General features: G+C 44.5%; 1 protein-coding gene across 3 annotated transcripts in view; it reads right to left on the reverse strand.

Moving 5' to 3' along the window:
* The window catches only part of slc33a2 (solute carrier family 33 member 2), a 123,947-nt gene that overhangs the window by 92,413 nt on the left and 7,066 nt on the right, over nucleotides 1-24,468 (reverse strand). The window lies entirely within an intron of this gene.

Below are 24,468 nucleotides of genomic sequence, written 5' to 3' on the forward strand. Positions count from 1 at the left end.
ATGAGGGTAGTGCAGTTGATGTAGTCTACATGGACTTCAGTAAGGCTTTTGACAAAGTCCCACATGGGAAACTGGTCAAGAAGGGAAGAGCCCATGGGATCCACGGCAATTTGGCACATTGGATCAAAAATTGGCTTAGTGGCAGGAGACAGAGGGTGATAGTCGAAGGTTGTTTTTGTGACTGGAAGCCTGTGTCCAGTGGTGTGCTGCAGAGATCGGTGCTGGGTCCTTTGCTGTTTGTAGTGTACATTAATGATTTAGATATGAATGTAGGAGGTATGATTAGTAAGTTTGCAGATGGCACGCAAATTGGTGGAGTGGTAAATAGCGAGGAGGGAAGCCTCAGGCTACAGGACGAGATAGATTTGTTGGTTAGATGGGCAAAACAGTGGCAAATGGAATTTAACCCTGAAAAGTGTGAGGTGATGCATTTTGGGAGGACTAACAAGGCAAGGGAATACACAAGAATGGTAGGACCCTAGGAAGCAGAGGATCAGAGGGACCTTGGTGTGCATGTACATAGATCCCTGAAGACAGCAGGATGGGTAGATAAGGTGGTTAAAAAAGGCATATGGGATACTTATATTTTATGCCTCGGCTAATGAAGGCAAGAGCAGGGAGGTTATGATGGAGCTGTACAAAATGCTAGTTAGGCCATAGCTGGAATATTGTGTGCAGTTCTGGTCACCACACTATAGGAAGGATGTGATTGCTTTGGAGAGGGTGCAGAGGAGATTCACCAGGATGTTACCTGGGCTGGAGCGCTTCAGCTATGAAGAGAGACTGGACAGGCTGGGGTTGTTTTCCTTAGAGCAGAGAAGGCTGAGGATTGAGGTGTACAAAATTATGAGGGGCATAGATAGGGTAGATAGAAAGGAACTTTTCCCCTTAGTAGAGGGGTCAATAACCAGGGGGCATAGTTTCAAGATAAGGGGCAGGAGGTTTAGAGGGGATTTGAGGAAAAACATTTTCACCCAGAGGGTGATTGGAATCTGGAACTCACTGCCTGAAAGGGTGGTAGAGGCAGGAACCCTCACAACATTCAAGAAGCATTTAGATGAGTACTTGAAACGCCATCGCATACAAGGCTACGGACGGAGTGCTGGAAAATGGGATTAGAATAGACAAGGCTTGATGGCCGGCGTGGAAACGATGGGTCAAAGGGCCTCTTTCTGTGCTGTATAACTCTATGACTCTAATGTATCAGGGAGGTCACCGAGGCTCTCTACACAAGGTGAATGACCTATATCTTGTTCCCCATGGACAGAGCAAAGCAGAACTAGAGAGCACTAGGCTTCACCCACATTGCCTTGTGTGCACCCCAACAGCAGCTTAGTATCTTTATGATTCAAAAGGGATTTCACTCCCTCAACATACAGCTGGTTTGAAAGGCTGCTGAGCTTCAATTGAGGTCACTTCAGATGGCCGTGGTGGGTGGCCTCAAGCAACTCTGGGCCTTGAGGGCCCGGCTAGACTGCAGCAACTCAGCGTGAACTGGAGCAGGCTGGCCCAGCTGGCTGTGTGACAATAACAAGGGTACTGGCGAAGTGGGTGGCCAGGGAGCAGGCCTGTTGTGGTCCTGAGAGAGGACAGCAGGTGCCTCTCCCATGCAGCCAAGGCCACTCTCCTGGGACTGCGCATCAGCATTTCTCCAGCTCTGTGCGAGTACGGGAGTCAGGCGATGCTCTGGAAGCCCGTCAGCAGTGGCCCTCAAGTCCAACATGGCAGCTATCTGAGCTTCCATGAGAGCTGCGAGAGCTGTCAGGAGCGGCTCCATGATGGTGGACGCCACTGTCATGCTCATGGAGCTGACCGCTCGGTTCATGTTGGACAGAATGGTCTCCATGCTCTGTGCAGTTTTGACACAAGCTGGAGCTGGACTCCTCCATCCTCTGCGACACTGTGCGCAAACTGGCAGGCTGCCCAGTGCACATAGCATTTCCGGCTCTTGAAGTCAGCACACGAGTCCTCTGCAGCAGAGCTAGTATGTAATCTCGCCCTCTAGGTGAGCTGGCACCTGTGACATCCTAGTCTCCTGCCCTAGGTCCTGTCTACTTGTGCCAGGTGAGTCACCACGTGAAGACTCCTCCTCTAACCTAGCCTCTAAAGTACGTGTGGTGCCATTATCTGAGCTGGTACTTGCGAGGGTGAGATCAAGTGACGCTGCATTAGGCAGGCTGAAATCCTCTTCCTAAAGTAGCAGAGGTATGTTGATGTCTTCAGCACCTGAAAGGAAAGAGAGGGACAAGGGTTAGCTTTCAGTGTAAAGGAAGAGCAGAGAGAGAAGTGGCTGTTGAAAGCATCTGCAGTTTTGCCATGCAGAGTGTTCAGGGTGAGATAGAGGATATGGTGTGAAGAAACCCTACACGACATCTCCTCCAGCCTCGTCACTCGTCACAGCTATGAATCTCCACCCTCACATGATGATCAACATGTTTTCTTCAAGGGGGGGGGAAAGTGTGTGTGCAGGTGGGCTCAATCTCCTCCGCTGGCAGCCTGCTGACTAAAGTTGTGAGGGACCTTCTCCAGCAAGAAAGAAGGAAGTGTCTTAGTGACAGTCTTGTGAAGTGCTTAGATGGAATTCCATGTCGGAATAGTTGGTATACAGTGTGTCAGATGTGAAGGGTGGGGGTAGTGAGGGTTGCAATAATGGGGGGGGTGTAAGTATGAGGAGAAGGAGGTGTAGTGAAGCATGGGTGCAGTGATTGTAGGAGTCGTCTTCTTTTGTATGGTAGTAGCAAAGCAAATCAAATGTCAATATCTAAGTCAGATAGCCAGGCCAAATCTTCTGGTGTAACAGTGTGGATATCTTGTAGGCTGCCTGCAAATTTCCTCTGAGGGCAGCGCTCAATGATGGGCTCCAGGGTCTGATTAGGAGCTCCAGTCGCAGGATGGGGATGCTTTAATCTTCCATCTATGGAGAAGGTGGCAGCATCTACCATGACCGGTTCCGAGGCGGTTGATGGTTGTCCACTGTTTGCGAGGAAGGTTTGATCCTTCAGGTTGTACTGTGGGGTCCTCTATAAGGAATCCAATCCGTATGTCATAGTTCTTCCAAGCATTTCGCCATCGGTCATCAAGGCTGAGGGGAGATCACTGAAGGGCTTCGGCGACGGTCCAAAATGGCCTTCTAGATTTGAGACGGGTTGGTGGTAGGTTGTTCAAGTTGGCCTGGATCAGCATGTCTTTGCTGGTGTAGTGGTTGTATTCTCTGGGGACTGCATATTTGAGGCGTAGGTGTGGTGGTGTGATGTTTGCATTCATGGGCAGCCAAGGTGTTGGTGTCGATAAAAGCATACCGGTGATAATTCTCATAGTAGAATTCAGCTGGACATCAACGGATTTGACATGCGGACTCAGTAGCCATGCCAGCAAGCAGTACTCTGCTGTAGAGTACACCAGGGTGAGTGCTGCCGTAAGAAGGGTTTGAGCGTCTGCTCCCCATGTGGGTCCGACGAGTTTCTGGATCAAGTTGACCCTACTCTTTAGTTTCTTCCCAAGGTTTTGGAGATGTTGTCTATATGACAGGGTGCGATCAAGGGTGACTCCTAAATAGGAGGGGTTTGTGGTATGGTTCACCTCTGCGTCGCAAAAGGAGACTTTCAAAGCTTGGTTTGCTTGATGGGTGTTGAGGTGAAATGTCGAGGCGACGGTCTTTTGCGGGTTTGGCCGAAGTCGCCATCGGCGGAAGTAGGCCTCCATCCTCTGTAAATCACTAGTCAGGATCTCCTCGGTGATGGACAGATTCATGTTTTGCGTGACCAAGGCAATGTCATCTGGGGATACAAACTTGCGGGACTATGTTTCGGGCAGATCACTGGTGTAAACGTTGAATAATATGGGTACCAGGACAGGACCTTGTTCAATGTCCTATGCCAGAGTACACACAGAAGCATCGGTTGCTAAGCATGGAGTTGAAAAGATGGATCGTTGTTTTGCAGGGTAAAATGGTGGAGAACTTGTAAAGCAGTCCATGCTTCCATACTGTGTCAAATATCGCTGACAGGTCCATGAGTGCTACAGCGGTCTTGAGCTGGTGCTGGAAGCCTGCTTCGATGTGCGTTGTTAAAGCTACCACTTGGACACAGCAGTTACGGCCGCTCCGGAAGCCCACTTGCTCCTTAGGAATGGTTGGCTTGATGATGGAGGCTAGTCTGTGGAGTAGTAGCCTCTCCAGCACATTGTAGGAGTGAAAGGAAGCAGGGGAGGGGAGTATTGTGAGTAATGAGGCTGGAGATGGTGAACGTGTGAACAGAAAGTAAGAGAGTTGTATTCTTACCTTGATGACTCTGGTGAGCTTATTGAACTTTTTCAGCATTGCATCTATGTCTTGGGAGCTAAGCTTGTGGCACTGACCTCCTCTGTGACCTCTTTCCATTGCCACTGGCAGCAGTGGAGTTGCCTGGAGGGCTTTCTGTCCACTGGGAAGAAGAGGATCTTCCTCCTCCTGTCCACTGCCTGCACCAGGCCTCTAAGGCAGCAGCGTAAAACCTTGTTGCCCTCTCAGTCTTGTTGCCTTGCTGCAGCCAGAATGCACTTCCCATTTTAGGAGGTCCTAGCTGCCTTTAAGGGGCGTCAGAGACATCAATATCCAGCCCCTCAAACAGGCTTGACTCATAATAATGAGCAGGCAACACGAATATCACGTACTGCCTGGGAGTACACTAACAGGCGCGTGCAGTACATGCCCCGCCCCCTACACACCTGTTTTTGGGAGCGATCGAATGTCTAGGCTGGTAAATTTAAACCTTTGGGACATTAGGAATAGGATTAATCCTTTTACTCATTAGCTCTTTGACCTCATGTATGTTTTTGGAGTTATTTAGTTTCACATTTATTTATATCAAATCACTGAACCTATTGGCCCGGATTTTCCGGGGTCTATGACCGCACATGTGTGAAAACCCACCCAGAACTTGCGATCAGTCATGACAGATCCTCCGCATCCCCGGGAAAAGGGCATTCACTGGTGGAGAGTTGGGCTATTTGCCTAACTACCGCCCAGCGAATGCCCATGAAACTCTTACGCCTGGTAAAAGCAGGTGTAAGGCCTTCTTTCGCCAGCGTAAGGGTTAAAATAAATATTAAAGTAACATTTTTAAAAATCATTTTAACATTCAAAAACCTGTAAAATAAGTCTGTGTTATTTTTGGCCCCTTGAAAAATGTTTACATTTGTTTTTCAAAAAATTAAATTTTTGTTTTAAATATATAATTAAATTGTATTTTAATTCATTTTAAACATGTAATTTTTTTTTTTTTAATTTCAGTGTTGTTAAAATGTATTTTTTGGGTGATTCCTATTCATGCTTATAGGGATTCCTTACATAAATGGAATCACCATAAGCATAATGGGAATCCCCTTTCTCATTGGTTGGGCCGGCCCACGTGAGCCCAGGGACACTTGCGAATTGCCTGCGCCCCTGGGATACGTGGCCCTCTACGCATACCTACGCGCAGAGGCCCAGGAGCGTGAGCCTCCGTGGACCCAGGACCATCAGGTAGGTTCGTAGTTTTATTGCGGTTCAAAGGCATCCGCCCACGGAAGCCTCCGACCGCAAATTCAGGCCTATTGTACCTTAACAATTCATAGCCAATACCATACCTTTTACCTAGGAACCATCAAAAAAATAGATCCCACAGTTTGATCTTATTACTGAAAATGGATCTATTTAATTGAGGAAGCACCAATTCTGCAGTACTTTTTATTTACACTGATAATTGACAACTTCTAAACACTGCTATTACATACACAGTTGGTGTAAATCTATTTGGACTAAAACTAATACATTTAAATAAAAAACTAGTTTTGTAAAATGATGCCCGAATTAATCAAAATGCTTCAAATTACAAAGTTGTGGCTTTTTCAAACAGGCTGCCCTGATTTTAAACTGCTAGTTGAAAATACATTAGGTACCTGAAGTGGGTCTGACATGTTTATTGAGTCCTGTTGGTTTAGGATTACCTGTATCCTCTAGTGTTCTTTTAAAACTTTTTCCACTTCAGAGCCCAGGAACATCATATTGGGAATGAAACACTCATTTACCACATAACACACATATACCAGAAACGCTGTTTACGGAGGTCACGGACCATCATCAAAGGCCCTACCCACCCCAGCCACAGTCTGTTCACCCTCCTGCCATCTGGGAGACGCTAGATGCATTCGCACCCGAACAACCAGATTTAGGAACAGCTTCTTTCCCAGGGCTGTCATCCTACTGAACTCCACAAATAAACTCTAAAGCCTGCACATCTGTCAATGCACTTTATTATGTTTATGTTAATGTATTACAAGCCAAATGAATGTTGAATGTTTAAATGTCTTAATCTAAATGTACACTCTCGGGAGCCGCAAGCCTACATTTCGTTGTACTGCACTTGTGCACTAACAATGACAAAAAAGTTGATTATTATGATTACGGTGTGTTGTAAGCTTGTTTTCAAACTACCTACTCTCAATTTTCTGGGTGATGACCATAGGCCCAATTATCGATTAACCATGACTTTGATGTTAATGATCAATCAGTAAATGCACTAATAGCCACACTTAGTCCCACAAAGGTTTGTCACCCATTCTTTTTCTCTTGTGAAGCAGCTTGGGACATTTTTCTACATTATATGAATGTAATTTATTATTGTTTTTGAGAGGGATTATATTCATTCCTCACTGCCAGTCTAAGACAATGAAACAACTCCACTGCCCAGAGCCCATTTTCTGGAGCCTGCTTCACTTGGAGCCTGTTTAAAGCAGCACAAAACTAACTGGTAGAGGGATAAATTACACTGGCAATGTAATGCCAGCTCTGTACTGCATGAAAATATTGGCATAGTCTTTCCTCTTCACCACCTTTGCTCAGTTCCGATCAGATTTAGATAAAGTAAAATCTAAATTTTTCACACAAGCTTTCTGCATCTGTTTGATTAACATGCCAGCTTGGCTCTGTTGATCGCACTCTCACCTCTGAGTTATAAGGTTGTGGGTTCAAGTCCACTGCAGGACTTGAACATGTAAATTAGACTTGACAACCCAGGACAATACTGAGGGAGTACTGCATTGTCAGAGGTGCAGTCCTTCATTAAATCAAGGATGACAGCTCAAGTGGGTGTTAGAGATCCTATGACAGCATTTGAAGAGGAGCAAAGAGTTCTCCTAGTGTCCTGGCCAGCAATACTCCCACAACCAACACTATTAAAGCAAATTAACTGGTCATTCATCTCACTGCTATTTGTGGAATCTTGCTGTGTGCAAAATGGCCATACATTTGTCTACATCATAGTAGCGTTAAAGTAATTAATAGTATGCAAAATATTTGAGACATTTCTGAGAGACATGATAAGGTAATACAAGTGTGCATCTGTCTTCTTTTATTGTTATTAATTTTCCATATTAATTTGCCATTTTTATATCAATATTTTACCCAGTATCCTGAAAATATTTGACCTTGCACCACTTGCCCTGTTGAAAACAAACCGCACTGAGCATGAGTAAATTTATTCACCAGACAGTAAAATTGGATTGCATGACCTTTAATTGAAGTTGTCATGTTCTGTTATTTTAACTGTGCTACATCAATAATGTTTGGATGCTAGCTATTGATTTAGTCTGGATCAGAAATAAGTGCCTGAAATCAAAGTTCCCTACTGAAGTCATTTGCGATGTCAAGATTTTTTTTGAAGGGGATGTGTGCATTTTCCCTTTCTTTTATATTCCGTCACATCATACTTGGGAGGTTTGCCAGTATGGTCAATCTGTTGCAGCCTATAATCACTATCAATATTAATGAAACCAAAAAGCAAATTTCTAATTGTAACAAATATAGTACCATAGATTGCAATTATACAGCATTGAAATCGCTATGCAATTAGTTAGGAAAAAAGAAAAATTATATTACTATTCAAAACTGTCCACAAGTGTTTGGGGTGTTGCGATTAAAACGTTGCCTCCATAGATGCAAATTTCTGGGAGGAAATGAATACATACATCAGGCCACCAGAAAGCATCACAGTGCAATGTCGCAAAAGATAATCTTAGGTTTTTATTTGATGCACGACTCTCCAGTGGTTCTCATGAAGTAATGGTAAGGGACTATCCGGAGCTGAGCGGCGGACCTGCAAGAGGCACAGAGTCAGCGAGAGGAGGATGAAAAGAGCGCGGAGAGGAGGCCTGGGACCGGAGCTGAGCTGTGGACCTGCGAGAAGCACAGAGTCAGTGAGAGGAGGATAAAGAGAGCGCGGAGAGGAGGCCTGGGACCGGAGCTGAGCTGCGGACCTGCGAGAGGCACAGAGTCAGCGAGAGGAGAGAGAGAGAAGTAAAAAAGTAATCAAAGTGTGATGTCACCAGAAAGCAGGTAAGTGATTGGTTGGTGAGTATTTCTCTCTTTCTCGCTTTTTCACAAACTTAAATTTTGTGGTTAAAAGTTTCAAGGGTCTCTGTTGTGTAGCGGGGACTGCTGGTAAACAAGGGCTCTTGAGTATATCATTTAATTGTAGTGTAATTGGTGGGATTGATTTGATTTAATTTAATTTGAATTAATTAAAGGGTAAGTCATGGCAGTACAGCTCGGCGCCGTGGTAAGCTCCTCCTGCACTATGTGGGAAATCAGGGACACTTCCTGTGTCCCTGACGACCATGTGTATCCAGCTGCAGCTACTGGCAGACCGCATTGCAGCGCTGGAGCTGTGAATGGATACATACTGGAGCATTTGCGATGCTGAGGGCGTCGTGGATAGCACGTTTAATGAGTTGGTCACACCGCAGGTAAAGGCTGCACAGGCAGGCAAGGAATGGGTGACCGCCAGGCAGAGTAGTAGGCGCAGGCAGGTAGTGCAGGGGTCCCCTGTGGCCATCCCCCTCTCAAACAGATATACCGCTTTGGATATTGCTGAGGGAGATGGCTTATCGAGGGAAGACAGCAGCAGCCAACTTCCTGGCACCGTGGGTGGTCCTGCTGCAAAGGACGGGAGGAAAAAGTGTGGGAGAGCTATAGTGATAGGGGATTCTATTGTAAGGGGAATAGATAGGTGTTTCTGCGGCCGCAAACGAGACTCCAGGATGGTATGTTGCCTCCCTGGTGCAAGGGTCAAGGATGTCTCGGAGCGGCTACAGAGCATTTTGGAAGAGGAGGGTGAACAGCCAGTTGTCGTGGTGCATATAGGTACCAACGACATACGTAAAAACTGGGATGAGGTCTAAAAGCTGAATATACGGAGTTAGGAGGCAAATTTAAAAATAGGACCTCAAACGTAGTAATCTCAGGATTGCTACTAGTGCCACGTGCTAGTCAGAGTAGAAATAGAAGGATATTTCAGATGAATACGTGGCTAGAGGAATGGTGCAAGGGGGAGGGATTCAAATTCCTGGGACATTGGAACCGGTTGTGGGGGAGGTGGGACCAGTACAAACTGGACGGTTTGCACCTGGGCAGAACCGGGACCGATGTCCTAGAGGGAGTGTTTGCTAGTGCTCTGGGGGAGGGTTTATACTAAAATAGCAGGGGGTTGGGAACCTGTGCAGGGAGACAGAGGAAAGGGAAACAAGGATAGAAGCAAAAGACAGGAAGGAGAAAAGCAAAAGTGGCAGTCAGAGAAATCAACGGTTTAAATCAAACATGGCCACAGTAAATAATAATTCTAAAAGGTCTAAGAATGTTAAAAAAAAAAAGCCTGAAGGCTTTGTGTCTTAATGCGAGGAGCATTCATAATAAGGTGGATGAATTAGCTGCACAAATAGATGTAAACGGATATGATATGATTGGGATTACGGAAACATGGCTGCAGGGTGACCAAGGCTGGGAACTCAACATCCAGGGGTATTCAATATTCAGGAAAGACAGGCAAAAAGGAAAAGGAGGTGGGGTAGCATTGCTGGTTAAAGAGATTAACACAATTGTAAGGAAGGATATTAGCTCTGATGATCTGGAATCTGTATGGGTAGAGTTGAGAAATACCATGGGGCAGAAAACGTTAGTGGGAGTTGTATACAGACCCCCAAACAGTAATGCGGAGGTTGGGGACGGCATTAAACGGGAAATTAGAGACGCGTGCAATAAAGGCACAGCAGTTATCATGGGTGACTTTATTCTACATATAGATTGGGCTAACCAAATTAGTAACAATACTGTGGAGGAGGAATTCCTGGAGTGTATACGGGATGGTTTCCTGGACCAATATTTCGAGGAACCAACTAGAGATCAGGCCATCTTAGACTGGGTATTATGTAATGAGAAAGGAATAATTAGCAATCTTGTTGTGCGAGGCCCCTTGGGGCGGAGCGATCATAATATGCTCGAATTCTTCATTAAGACGCAGAGTGAAGTAGTTGACTCAGAGACTCGGGTCCTGAATTTAAATAAAGGAAACTACGATGGTATGAGGTGTGAGTTGGGTAGGATTGACTGGGGAATGTTACTCAACGGGTTGACGGTGGATAGGCAATGGCAAACATTTAATGATTGCATAGATGAACTACAGAATTTGTTCATCCCTTTTTGGCATAAAAATAAAAAAAAGGTAACTCAACCGTGGCTAACAAGGGAAATTAGGGCTAGCAAAAGATCCAAGGAGAGGACATATAAATTGGCCAGAAAAAGCAGTAAACCTGAGAATTGGGAGCAGTTTAGGATTCAGCAAAGGAGGACAAAGGGATTAATTAAGAGTGGGAAAACAGAGTATGAGAGTAATCTTGCAGGCAACATAAAAACTGACAGTAAAAGCTTCTAAAAATATGTGAAGAGAAAAAGATTGGTGAAGTCAAGCGTAGGTCCCTTGCAGTCAAAATCAGGGGAATTTATAATGGGGAACAAAGAAATGGCAGACCAATTAAATACATACTTTGGTTCTGTCTTCACAAAGGAGGACACAAATAACCTCCCAGAGATGTCAGGGAACATAGGGTCTAATGAGAGGGAGGAACTGAAAGAAATCAGTATTTGTAGGGAAATGGTGTTAGGGAAATTGACGGGATTGAAGGCCGATAAATCCCCAGGGCCTGATAATCTACATCCTAGGGTACTTAAGGAAGTGGCCCTAGAAATAGTAGATGCATTGCTGGTCATCTTCCAAAATTCTATAGATTCTAGCAGTTCCCATGGATTGGAGGGTAGCTAATGTTACCCCACTATTCAAAAAAGGTGGTAGAGAGAAAATGGGGAATTATAGACCAGTAAGCCTGACATCGGCAGTGGGGAAAATGCTAGAGTCCATTATAAAAGATGTAATAGCAGAGCACTTGGAAAACAGTGACAGGATCGGACAAAGTCAACATGGATTTACAAAAGGTAAATTGTACTCGACTAATCTACTGGAATTTTTTGAGGATGTAACTGGTAAAATAGATAAGGGAGAACCAGTGGATGTGGTGTATTTGGACTTTCAGAAGGCTTTCGATAAGGTCCCGCATAAGAGATTAGCATGTAAAGTTAAGGCACATGGGATTGGGGGCAAGGTACTGACTTGGAGAACTAGTTGGTAGACAGGAAGCAAAGAGTTGGAATAAACGGGTCTTTTTCCGAGTGGCAGGCAGTGACTAGTGGGGTACCGCAATGATCGGTCCTAGGACCCCAGCTATTCACAAAATATATTAATGATCTAGATGAAGGAATTAGATGTAATATCTCCAAGTTTGCAGATGACACAAAGCTGGGTGGGCGTGTGTGCTGTGAGGAGGATGCTGAGAAACTCCAGTATGATTTGGACAGGTTGGGTGATTGGGCAGATGCATGGCAGATGCAGTATAATGTGGATAAATGCGAGGTTATCAACTTTGGTGGCAAAAAAAGGAAGGCAGATTATCTGAATGGCAATAGATTGGGAGAAGGGGAAGTGCAGCGAGACCTGGGTGTCCTTGTGCACCAGTCGCTGAAGGTAAGCATGCAGGTGCAGCAGGCGGTTAAGAATGCAAATGGTATGTTGGCTTTCGTAGCGAGAGGGTTCAAGTACAGGAACAAGGATGTCTTGCTGCAGTTGTACAGGGCCTTGGTGAGACCACATCTTGAGTATTGTGTGCAGTTTTGGTCACCTTATCTGAGGAAGGATGTTCTTGCCACGGAGGGAGTGCTGCGAAGATTCACCGGACTGATACCTGGGATGGCAGGATATGAGGAGAGATTGGGTCGATTGGGCTTATACTTGCTGGAGTTTAGGGCTTATACTTGCTGGAGTTTAGAAGAATGAGAGGGGATCTCATTGAAACGTATAAAATTCCAACAGGACTAGACAGACTAGATGCAGGAAGGATGTTCCCGATGGTGGGGGAGTCCAGAACCAGGGGTCACAGTCTAAGGATAAGGGGTAAGCCATTTAGGACAGAGATGAGAAGGAATTTCTTCACCCAGAGAGTGGTGAACCTGTGAATTCTCTACCACGGAAGGCAGTTGAGGCCAATTCATTAAATATATTCAAGAAGGAGTTAGATATATTTCTTAAGGCTAAAGGGATCAAGGGAAATGGGGAGAAGGCAGGGACAGGGTATTGAGTTTGGATGTTCAGCCATGATCTCATTGAATGGCGGAGCAGGCTCGAGGGGCCGACTGGCCTACTCTGCTCCTATCTTCTATGTTTCCTGCTTTCTGTCTCCCTCGTTCTCCAATATCATGGCCAATTGTCATCCCTCAACCAACATTCACCAAAAATAGATTAACTGGTCCTTTACCTCATTACTCTTTGTGGGATCTTGCTGTGTGCAGATTGGTTAGCATGTTTTCCTACGTAACATCAGTGACTACGCTTCAAAAGTAATTAATTGGCTGTGAAGCACTTTGAGAATGTGAAAGGCGCAATATATCTTTCTTTTACACCTGACCTGGAAGTTAGTATTCTAACACTGGGTGCTAAAAATTGGATTGTGTTTCATTCCCCCGCACTAACTTGATGAGCACAGCATTCATAGAGGAAAAAAAATCACAGTTTCTGAGCAGCTGAACAGAGTTAGGAAGGCCCAGTCCTCAGTTAGGACTTATGGATAACTCAAAAAGCCTTACTATTTGACATAGTGATTTTAAATCAGTTGACTGATTTGGGTTTCAAGTAATTGGAAGGAGGAACTAGTTGTCCTTTTATTACACAGGTCATCACTCTGTGAAGATGTGTTGCGCATGCTGAAAAAAAAAGTGACAATTTTGGATAGTCCCTTACATAGAAACATAGACCAGTTAGCCTAACATCTGTCGTTGGGAAAAGGGAGAACCAGTGGATGTGGTGTATTTGGACTTTCAGAAGGATTTCGATAAGGTCCCACATAAGAGATTAGCGTGCAAAATTAAGGCACATGGGATTGGGGGCAAGGTATTGACTTGGATAGAGAACTGGTTGGCAGACAGAAAGCAAAGAGTTGGAATAAACGGGTCGTTTTCCGAGTGGCAGGCAGTGACTAGTGGGGTACCGCAAGGATCGGTCCTAGGACCTCAGCTGTTCACAATATATATTAATGATCTGGACGAGGGAATTGGATGTAATATCTCCAAGTTTGCAGATGACACAAAGCTGGGTGGGAGGGTAAGCTGCGAGGAGGATGTCGGGAAACTCCAGTACGATTTGGACAGGTTGGGTGATTGGGCAGAAACATGGCAAATGCACTATAATGTGGATAAATGTGAGGTTATCCACTTTGGTGGCAAAAACAGGAAGGCAGATTATTATTTGAATGTCAATAGATTGGGAGAAGGGGAAGTGCAACGAGACCTGGGTGTTCTTGTGCACCAGTCGCTGAAGGTAAGCATGCAGGTGCAGCAGGCGGTTAAGGCGGCAAATGGTATGTTGGCCTTCGTGGCAAGAGGGTTCGAGTACAGGAACAAGGATGTCTTGCTACAGTTGTACAGGGCCTTGGTGAGACCACACCTTGAGTATTGTGTGCAGTTTTGGTCACCTTACCTGAGGAAGGACATTCTTGCCATGGAGGGAGTGCAGCTAAGATTCACCAAGCTGATACCTGGGATGGCAGGAATGACGTATGAGGAGAGATTGTGTCGATTGGGCTTATACTCACTGGAGTTTAGAAGATTGAGAGGGGATCTCATCGAAACCTATAAAATTCTGTCAGGTCTGGACAGACTAGATGCAGGAAGGATGTTCCCGATGGCGGGGGAGTCCAGAACCAGGGGACATAGTCTAAGGATAAGGGGTAAGCCATTTAGGACTGAAATGAGGAGGAATTTCTTCACCCAGAGAGTGGTGAACCTGTGGAATTCTCTGCCACAGAGGGCGGTGGAGGCCAGTTCATTAAATATATTCAAGAAAGAGTTGGATATATTTCTTGAGGCTAAAGGGATCAAGGGATATGGGGAGAAGGCAGGGACAGGGTACTGAATTTGGATGATCAGCCATGATCTCATTGAATGGCGGAGCAGGCTCGAGGGGCCGAATGGCCTACTCCTGCTCCTATCTTCTATGTTTCTATAAGGAAGCAGTAGCAGGGCATTTGGAAAATCATAATGCAGTCAAGCAGAGTCAGCATGGTTTTATGAAAGGGAAATCATGTTTAACAAATTTGAGGATGTCATGAGCAGGGTAGATAATGGTGAGCCAGTGGATGTGGTCTATTTAGATTTTCAGAAGACATTCGATAAGGTGCCACATAAAAGGTTACTGCATAAGATAAGAGCTCACGGATAGAGAATTGGCTAACTAACAGAAAGCAAAGAGTCGGGATAAATGGGTCATTTTCCAGTTAGCAAACGGTAACTAGTGGGATGCCACAGGGATCGGTGCTGGGGCCTCAACTATTTACAATCTACATTAATGACTTGGATGAAGGGACCGAGTGTAATGTAGTCAAGTTTGCAGATGATACAAAGGTGGGTGGGAAAGCAAGTTGTGCAGAGGACTCAAACAATCTGCAAAGGGATATAGACAGGCTAAGTGAGTGGGCAAACATTTGGCAGATGGAGTATAATGTGGGAAAATGCGAGGTTATCCACTTTGGCAGGAAAAATAAAAAAGCAAATTATTATTTAAATGGAGAGAGATTACAAAATGCTACAGTACAGAGGGAATGGGGGTCCTTCTGCATGAAACACAAAAAGTTAGCATGCAGGTACAGCAAGTAATCAAAAAGGCAAATGGAATGGTGGCCTTTATTGCAAGGGAGTTGGAGTATAAAAGCAGGGAAGTCCTGCTACAACTGTACAGGGTATTGGTGAGACCACACCTTGGTCTACAGTTTTGGTCTCCTTATTTAAGGAAGGATATACTTGCATTGGAGGCAGTTCAGAGATAATTCACTAGGTTGATTCCAGAGATGAGGGGGTTGACTTATGAAGAAAGGTTGAGCAGGTTGGGCCTATACTCATTGGAATTTAGAAGAATGAGAGGTGATCTTATTGAAACATAAGATACTGAGGGGGCTCGACAAGGTAGATGCTGAGAGGATGTTTCCCCTTGTGGGGAAATCTAGAACTCGGGGGCATAGTTTCAGAATAAAGGGTCGCCCTTTTAGAACTGAGATGAGGAGGAATTTACAGGTTGTAAATCTGTGGAATTCTCTGCCACAGAGAGCTGTGGAGGCTGGGTCATTAAATACATTTAAGGTGGAGATAGACAGATTTTTGCAAGATAAGGGAATGAAGGGTTATGGGGAGTGGGCAAGGAAGTGGCTTTGAGCCCAAGATCAGCCATGATCTTATTGAATGGCGGAGCAGGCTCGAGGGGCCAAGTGGCCTATTCCTGCTCCTATTTCTTATGTGTTTATGTTAACTCTCGGGATCTTTTGCATCCAACAAGCATACAGAGCCTTAATTTAACATCCCATCCTAAAGGTGAATGTAGCATGTGTAAATGCAGTGTTAATCTCCCCATCTCTGCCCAACAATATGCTTAGAAACTGTGATTTGAATGTAACTTAGAGTGAAGAAATGAACAAAACAAAAACAGCCTCAGAAACATGGTTTGTTCTTAAACAAAATAGGATACATCAAGTTACAGAAACTGTATTAATGATCACAAAATTGAGATTCACCACCCATCCTGCCATTGTGTTAGGAATGTATAGCACCCCCCCCCAACAAATTATAGACTGCTGTACTCACCTGACAGAAGTAGAACCTCTGATCCTACATGGTACTTTTGACTCCAGAATAAAAGCATAATACTGTGGAAGCTGGAAATCTGAAATAAAAACAGAAAATACTAGAAACACTCCACAGGTCGGGCAGCATCTGCGGAGTAATAGATTTAACATTTCAGGTCGAGGGCCTTTCATCAGAACTGGAAGATGTTAGAAATGAACAGCTTTTAAGCAAGTGGAAACCCAGAGTGGGGGGGGGGGGGGGGCGGTGCAGGAAAATAATAAAAGGGAGCGGTCTGTGATAGGATGAAAGTGATTAAATGACATCTTTCAGTTCTGATGAAAGGTCATCGACCTGAAACGTTAACTCTGCTTCTCTCTCCACAGATGCTGCCTGACCAGCTTAGTGTTTCCAGCATTTTCTGTTTTATTGCTACTTTGACTGCTAGTCTTGTACAGCACTACTTTTGGAGAGACGTATAAAAAGACAGTAATATATGTTGAAGTTAAAATTATTTTAGGTTGGGAGGGTTGAATCAAGAGCACTCTTCGTATTATTTTGAACATTTGGGCTGGCTCCTTAAAATACAGAACTTATTCTTGAATATACATTGACATTTCTCGAGTTTGCTATAAGACATGATCATGGACCTGATCTCAAATAATTTTGGACACTTAGTACAAAGCAGAAGCTGTAAGAATATTGTAGTCATGGTATTACTGTAAACACTATTTTAATGTCAGAAAATGGGTATAAAAGTGCTGCCTTTAGTGAAAGACAAAAAATGGTCAATCACCAGTCTACATGGAGGCTTCAGCCTGAGCTAAGGAAAGTCAATTATTATGCACTGCTTTTTCATATTTTCCTTGTTTGTATTTGGTTAAAGTATACTTTTTTGGTTTTGTGTTACTGCTGTTCCCTTTTGATTTGTAAATTTGGAATGAAGCAATGAAAAGAAAGTTATGCCTTTACCTTATTGCTGACTAATCCAATGGGTATCCTGAAAGCTGCCTGATGTCTTTGAAGGGCGCTGCAATTTGAGGATACTCATCCATGACAGCTTATAACTCCCACCACTTAACATCCTCTACAGCATTGATAATGGTGTAGACCCCTACACATGCAGGACAGAAACTCAAAAGTGCATGTACACAGTTAAATCCTGTTTAGTCTGAATTACTGTTGCATGACAAACTTATGACAGACAAGATCAATAGCTTTTTTTTATATCCACCTATGACCATCAGATCAGCAACTGGAATCCTGAAATATTATGAAATTAGAATCTGGAACTATCTTCATTAATACCAAATTCCTGCCCATCAACATCTATTTCTCACACATTCCACCAGAGGGAGCTTCATACCTGATTACTGACAAAATTAAATCAAAAGTATAACACCAGAGGGAGCAGATGCACACACCTCATAAACAAAGCCACGAATCTGCTGTCCCACCAGAGGGAATGCCACAGCAAGCACAGTTCATTCCTTTTCATTATTAATTTACAGTTTTCTCCGTAAACTTGAGCTCATCCAAAACTCTACTGACCATATCCTAACTCGCACCAAGTCCCATTCACCCATCACCCCTGTGCTCGCTGACTAACCCAGCCCAGCAATGACTCAATTTTAAAATTCTCATCCTTGTTTTCAAATCCCTCCATGGCCTCGCCCCGCCCCATCTCTGTAATCTCCTCCAGCCCTACAACTCTCTGAGTTCTCTGGGCTCCTTAAATGCTGGCCTCTTGTGTATCCACGATTTTAATCACTCCACCATTGGCAGCATGCCTTCAGCTGCCTAGGCCCTAAGCACTAGAATTCCCTCCCTAAACCTCTCCGCCTCTCTCTCTTCCTTTAAGACACTCCTTAAAATCTACCTCTTTGACCACCTGTCCTAATATCACCTTATGTGGCTCGGTGGCAAATTTTGTTTGATAAGGTTCCTGTGAAGTGCCTTGGGGCCAAAGTTCCCGTTAAACTGCGTGGCCACGTTGCCGCGCAACTGTCTGGAGGTCCCGCGCAGATCGCTTGCCGACTTAACACTGGGGAAAACCATGCATGTGTGGAAAATTGAAGGAGCCACACACCCCAAAAAAATGAGTGGGAACATTGCTTGGGACATTTTACTACATTAAAAGAGCTATATAAATACAAGTTGTTGATGTTTCAAAAAATTTAACAATTCTGAAAATACTGTTATTGTCTCAAGATCAGTAAAGTACTAACATTGTTAACGACAATTACGTCAGAAAATGAATTTCTAAAACCAACAAAATCCAGTTCCTCTAATGGTTCAATTGTGAAAATGAGCCATTCTAAGTCAGGAAGGTGCCAAATTCAATCCTGTTAACTATTTTCAACAGTAGCAGTAGTAGTTTGGGTGTACAATTTGACTTAGCATCTTTAGGTTAGGGGTGGGGGAATCAGCCAGGATTTCTACTCCTAATTGCCCTGTAGTGAGTGATGCCCAGACAGCTTTGCATGAAGCCAGTGTTGTACTGTATCATTTTTAAAATTCCTTCCCCCTAATAATTTAACAGGAAACACTCTTCATACTTAATTAATTTTCACAAGTGCCAAAGGCAGCTAACCAGTAGAGGGAGTGAGATCTTTGTGTGTATGCATTTTCTGGCATGCATTGCTCAAGTCGTGACTCAACTGGGTGAGCTATGAACATGTGGGGGAGGGTGTACCTGAGACCCGGGATGTTCACGAGCCTTGACAGGGTGTGTCAGGGTGTGTAAGGAAAAAGCATTGGAGCAATTGGAAAAACAGGATGCGTGCGGCTGTGATTTTTTTCTCTACTGTTGAATATTTTTTAGATGTATTAGGTGATAAATTTTATTTATAGGTGAATACAGCGAGGTGGATAAGGAACTGACATGTTTGGTCTATCACAGGGATTGAGATGAATTTTTTGTTGTAATCTGACTGGGAAGGGTTTTTTTGGTGGAATGTGATGAGAATTTTTTGGAGCAGAGAAGTTTTTTTGTGCAGTATGATTGGTGAGGTAACAGAAGTTGAAAATTAGAAAACAGAAAACCATAATTAATTGATGAAGTAGAAATTTGACAAATCTTTCTGAAACAAAGCTGGAATAATTAAAAAAAAACAAGAATATTGATCCCTTAATCTCGCTGCACCTCATCAGTTAGAATACATTTTGGTTCGGTTTTGTTAGACAGGAAGCGTGCGCAGCCATAAGTTTTTTAATACATTACTAGTTGTACACAGGGACTCAAAACCAAGTATAGTTTTCAGGGGAATGGTGTTGAAAGGCGGGGGTAATTAGACCAGACATGCTGATGTAATTCAGTTACCATTTTAAAGTCATAAATTCTGTCCTTATTTTTATACTTCCAATATCAATTCTTATGTCCACATTTAAAATGGAAACTAATTACAATGAATCTATATCTGTATATAGATAGACAGATATTACATTTAAGTTAAGTTGTGGTCTCAAGGAGTCAGATTCGCAGAACAGCCACAGCGGTCTGCACAGAGCGGGATTAAACGGAGTGGACTTGAACAGAGTGCTTTGTTTGGGAATTTGGAAAGAGTGGGAATTCGGAGAAGAGGGGGAAGGAGTTGTTGCTTTTTGCCTACGCTACTTGTAGTGCTTTGTGTTACATAGAAACATAGAAGATTGGAGCAGGAGTAGGCCATTCGGCCCTTCGAGCCTGCTCCGCCATTCAATGAGATCATGGCTGATCATCCAAATTCAGTACCCTGTCCCTGCCTTCTCCCCATATCCCTTGATCCCTTTAGCCTCAAGATTTACTTAATTTCAGTACCCATAACCTAATCTAGATCAAGTAAGTAGTCAAGAAACTACACTGTAAACTAAGTTATCTAATTACAAATTTAATTACATTAAATTAAATAAAACAAAGTCATATAGGGATGGCAGTGCAGGCAATGTGCCACACCTGCAGCATGTGGGAGTTTGTGGAGAGCATTGTGATCCCAGACAATCACGTTTGCAGTAAGTGCCTGCATCTTGAGGAACTTCAGCTCAGAGTTGTTGAGCTGGGGTCTGAGGTGCAGACATTGCAGGGCATCAGGGAGAGGGAGAGTTACCTGGACACTTTGATCCAGGAGGCAGTCACACCCCTTAGGTTAGGTAGTGGTACAGGTCTGGTTAGTGGTCAGGGACAGGAGGGTATGACTGCAACTCAGGCAGGTAAGGGGACCCCAGGTGCAGTGCTGGAGGAGCCTCAGCCTTTGCCCTTGTCCAACAGGTATGAGGTTTTTGCTGCCTGTGTGGATGAAGGAAAAGCCTGTAGGATGGATAAGCATGCTAACCATGGCACCATGGTGCAGGAGGCCATTCAAGTGGGGGGACTGAAAGGGAGTGTAGTTGTGGTAGGGGACAGTATAGTCAGGGGTATAGATACTGTTCTCTGTAGCCGTGACCGAGAGTTCCGAAGGTTGTGTTGCCTGCCAGGGTTAAAGACATCTCCTCGCGGCTGGAGAGAACTTGAGTGGGAGGGGGAGGATCCAGTTGTCGTGGTCCATATAGGAACCAACAACATAGTTAGAACTAGGCAGGAGGTTCTGCTGAGGGAGTTTGAGGAACCAGGATCAAAATTAAAAAGCAGGACCTCAAAGGTAATAATCTCTGGATTGTTACCTGAGCCACGCGCAAATTGGCATAGGAACAAACAGATTAGAGGTTTAAATGCGTGGCTCAAAGAGTGGTGTGGGAGGAAGGAGTTTCAGTTCATGGGGCACTGGCACCAGTACTGGGGAAAGAGAGAGCTGTTCCGTTGGGACGGGCTCCACTTAAACCAGGCTGGGACCAGTGTCCTGGCGAACCGAATAACTAGGGCAGTAGACAGGACTTTAAACTAATGAAGGGGGGGGGGGCGGGAGGATTCAGGAAAGAGTAAATTTAAAAGCAGTGAGAGAAATGTCATGGCTCTAGAGCAGAGCAGAGTTTTGGGTAAAAATAAGCAGAGTGGGTCAGGAAGGGAGAGAGGGAGTAACAAAGGTAACAGGGCATCAGTGACTAAGGTGACATCAGGGAAAAAGAGAAATATTTCAAAGCTAAGGGCACTATATCTGAATGTGCAAAGCATTCGCAACAAAATAGATGAATTAATAGCGCAGATAAAAATTAATAGGTTTGGTCTAATAGCCATAACAGAGAAGTGGTTGCAAAATGGCCACGGTTGGAAACTAAATATTCCAGGATACTTAACTTTTGGAAGGGATAGGCAAAAATGGAACCGGGGGAGGGGTAGCCCTGATAATAAAGAGTGGGATAAAGACAGTAGAGAGAAAGGATCTTAGCTCTGAAAATCAAGAAGTAGAATCAGTTTGGGTGGAGCTAAGAAACAGCAAGGGGCAGAAAACATTGGTGGGAGTTGTTCATAGGCCCCCAAACAGTAGTTGTAATGTAGGGCAGAGTATAAATCAGGAAATTAGAGGCGCATGTAACAAGGGTAATACAGTAATCATGGGGGACTTTAATCTACATACAGACTGGACAAACCAAATTTGCAGTAATAGTGTGGAGGACAAATTCATGGAATGTATACAAGATAGTTTTCTCAATCAGTATGTTGAGGAACAAACTAGGGAACAGGCTATGTTAGATCTAGTATTGTGCAACGAGAAAGGGTTAATTAATATTCTTGTAGTACAGGGGCCTTTAGGGAAGAGTGACCATAATATGAATTTTATATTGAGTTTGAAAGTGACATAGTTAAATCCGAAACTAGGGTCTTAAATCTAAACAAAGCAAACTATGTAGGTATGAGGGGCGAGTTAGCTAAGGTAGATTGGGAAACTACATTAAAAGGTATGACAGTGGACAAGCAATGGCTAGCATTTAAAGAATTAATACATAACTTGCAACAAATATACATTCCTTTAAGGCACAAAAACCCCACAGGAAAAGTGGTCCAACCGTGGCTAACAAGAGAAGTTAAAGATAGTATTAGATCAAAGAGGCTTATAATGCTGCCAAAAGAGTAGCAAGCCTGAGGATTGGGAGGATTTTAGAATTCAGCAAAGGAGGACCAAGAATTTGATAAAGAAAGGGAAAACAGAATATGAGCGTAAACTAGCGAGAGACATAAAAAGGCTGTAAAAGCTTCTATAGATATGTAAAAAGTAAAAAATTAGCGAAAGTAAATGTGGGTCCCTTACAGGCTGAGACAGGAGAAGTTATAATGGGGATTAAGGAAATGGCAGAAAAATTAAACAAATACTTCGGCCGAAATTTTGCCGGCGCTCAGCGGGCGGGTTTGAAGAAGGGTCCGCTGTCAAAATAGCAAAGATTGACACCGGGTAGGAAACCCGCTGTCAACCCGCCTCCATGCGAGTCTCAGATGTCGGGTCTGTCTGCGCAGAACTGACCCAACACCAAGCAGCGGGGGAGACAATTGAGCTCATTAAATGGCTTGTTAAGAACCAATTTAATGGTATTTTGAGGCTTCTTTTCAATTTGTCGTGCTCCCCCACGGATTACCCGCTGCTCGGGGAACACACCAGCTCACCCTGGGGTGTGTTGAGTCTGCTCTGATGTATCTGATAAGCTGCCAGCTGCAGAAGTGGTGTAAAGGATGCCATGCTGCAAATGGTCAGTTTCAGAGCGCAGAAACTGTTGGTTACTGTATTTGTAATAAATATAGAGATTTCTTTAGCTTGCAAGTGTATAGAGGCAACCGTATGTCCAGTGGCACCTCTTTGGAACAACCTCTCTCACCATTGACAGATCGCTTCTGTCATCTCACCTGCAGCTGCCATCTATTGCAGCAACATCGGTGGCCTTGAAAAAAATCAGAGCTTGGTCCTCTGACTCCTTCCATGATCAGCACCAACATCAATATCACCAGGCACACCAACATCACCAACAACATCACCAACCTTCTCCGCCATCACCTGATGCTGCACAGGACACAGGGCTTCAGCCCCCGACAACATTGCTGCCCGGTAGGCTATCGATGGCATCATCATGGCCAGATTTATTTCACTTGACCCTGTAAACCCTGGCTGCCACATGATGCGCCAGGTTGACACCATCCCACACCAGCACTGTTAAGCATCTCTTTAATGTCCAAGCCATTCCATGCACACTCATCACTATAACGGGGGGTGGGGGGGGGGAGTTATGTCTCAACATTTACTGGAACTCAGTAAGACACTTCTCAAGGTGCACACAAATCTGTCCAAAAAGGGGCAGTGTTGAAAATATAGATTTCACTGTATGACAACACATTACCAGAAACTTCACATGGACATTGACTAAACCTCTGAAGTGCCTACACTTGTGTGTTGTTAGTTGGTATGCTTGCAGTAGGATGAGGGCGAGTGTGAGGGGTGGCAAGTGAGATGGGGAAGTGATAATGTAGACAGAGAGGGTTGGGTGGAGGTGTAAGGTAAGTTGGTGTGAGTATGGAAGGCAGAGTGATAGGGATGTGTTGCATAGCACAGCAGGGTGAGTTTGAGTGTGGCTTTGCAGTAACGTTTTGTAATCCACTGAGATCATTGAAAGGTTGGCGCCACTGCAGCCAGAGACCCCTGACGATATCCCTGCGTTTGCCCTCCTGTGCAATGTGCAACCAGGCTGCGTTGGTGTCCTGGGGAGGTCTCTTCCACCCTTGGAAGGGAAGAGAACCTCTCTGCGTGCTGTGACTCACTCCATAAGCATATGGAGGGAGTCATTGGAGAGCCTGGGTGCAAGCATCCAACTTTGTGTGGTGCGTGTCAGTGTTTGCAGCACCTCAATGCTGTCAAACACTGACAGAACAACTGTCAAACTCAATGTGGCCATGGTCCCTTTAAGGAAACCAGCTGATGATGCTTCATCAAATGACGTCATCAGACCCGCTTCCTGTTAATTGGCCGCGAAGCCCGCAGGGCAGGCTTAACAAGGCCAATCAAGGGAAAGTCCCTTTGACAGAGCGACTGCAGCTGGGATCGGGGCTGGAAACCAGCTCTCACGCCACCATCCCGACACCGCTGAGAAAATCGTGGCCTCTGTGTCCGTCTTCACGCAAGAAGACGCAAAAAACTTGCCGGAAATAGTGGACAACCAAGGGTGTAGTGAGAATGAGGAACTGAAAGATATTAGTATTAGTAAAAAAGTAGTACTGAAGAAATTAATGGGACTGAAAGCCGATAGATTCCCTGGACCTCATGGCCTATATCCTAGGGTTTTGAAAGAAACATAGAAGATAGGAGCAGGAGTAGGCCATTCGGCCCCTCGAGCCTGCTCTGCCATTTAATGAGATCATGGCTGATCATCCAAACCCTAGCACCCGGTCCCTACACCGACAGCCATCCCACCCAAGCCCTATCCCCGTAACCCCACGTATTTAATCCCCCCTAACACTAAGGGCCAATTTTGATCATGGTCAATCAACCTAACCCGCACATCTTTGGACTGTGGGAGGAAACCGGAGCACCCGGAGGAAACCCACTCAAACACAGGGAGAATGTGCAAACTCCACA

The sequence above is a fragment of the Somniosus microcephalus genome, chromosome 1 (assembly GCF_052327205.1).
Source record: "Somniosus microcephalus isolate GS21.2 chromosome 1, FLI_Smic_1.0, whole genome shotgun sequence".
NCBI lineage: Eukaryota > Metazoa > Chordata > Chondrichthyes > Squaliformes > Somniosidae > Somniosus > Somniosus microcephalus.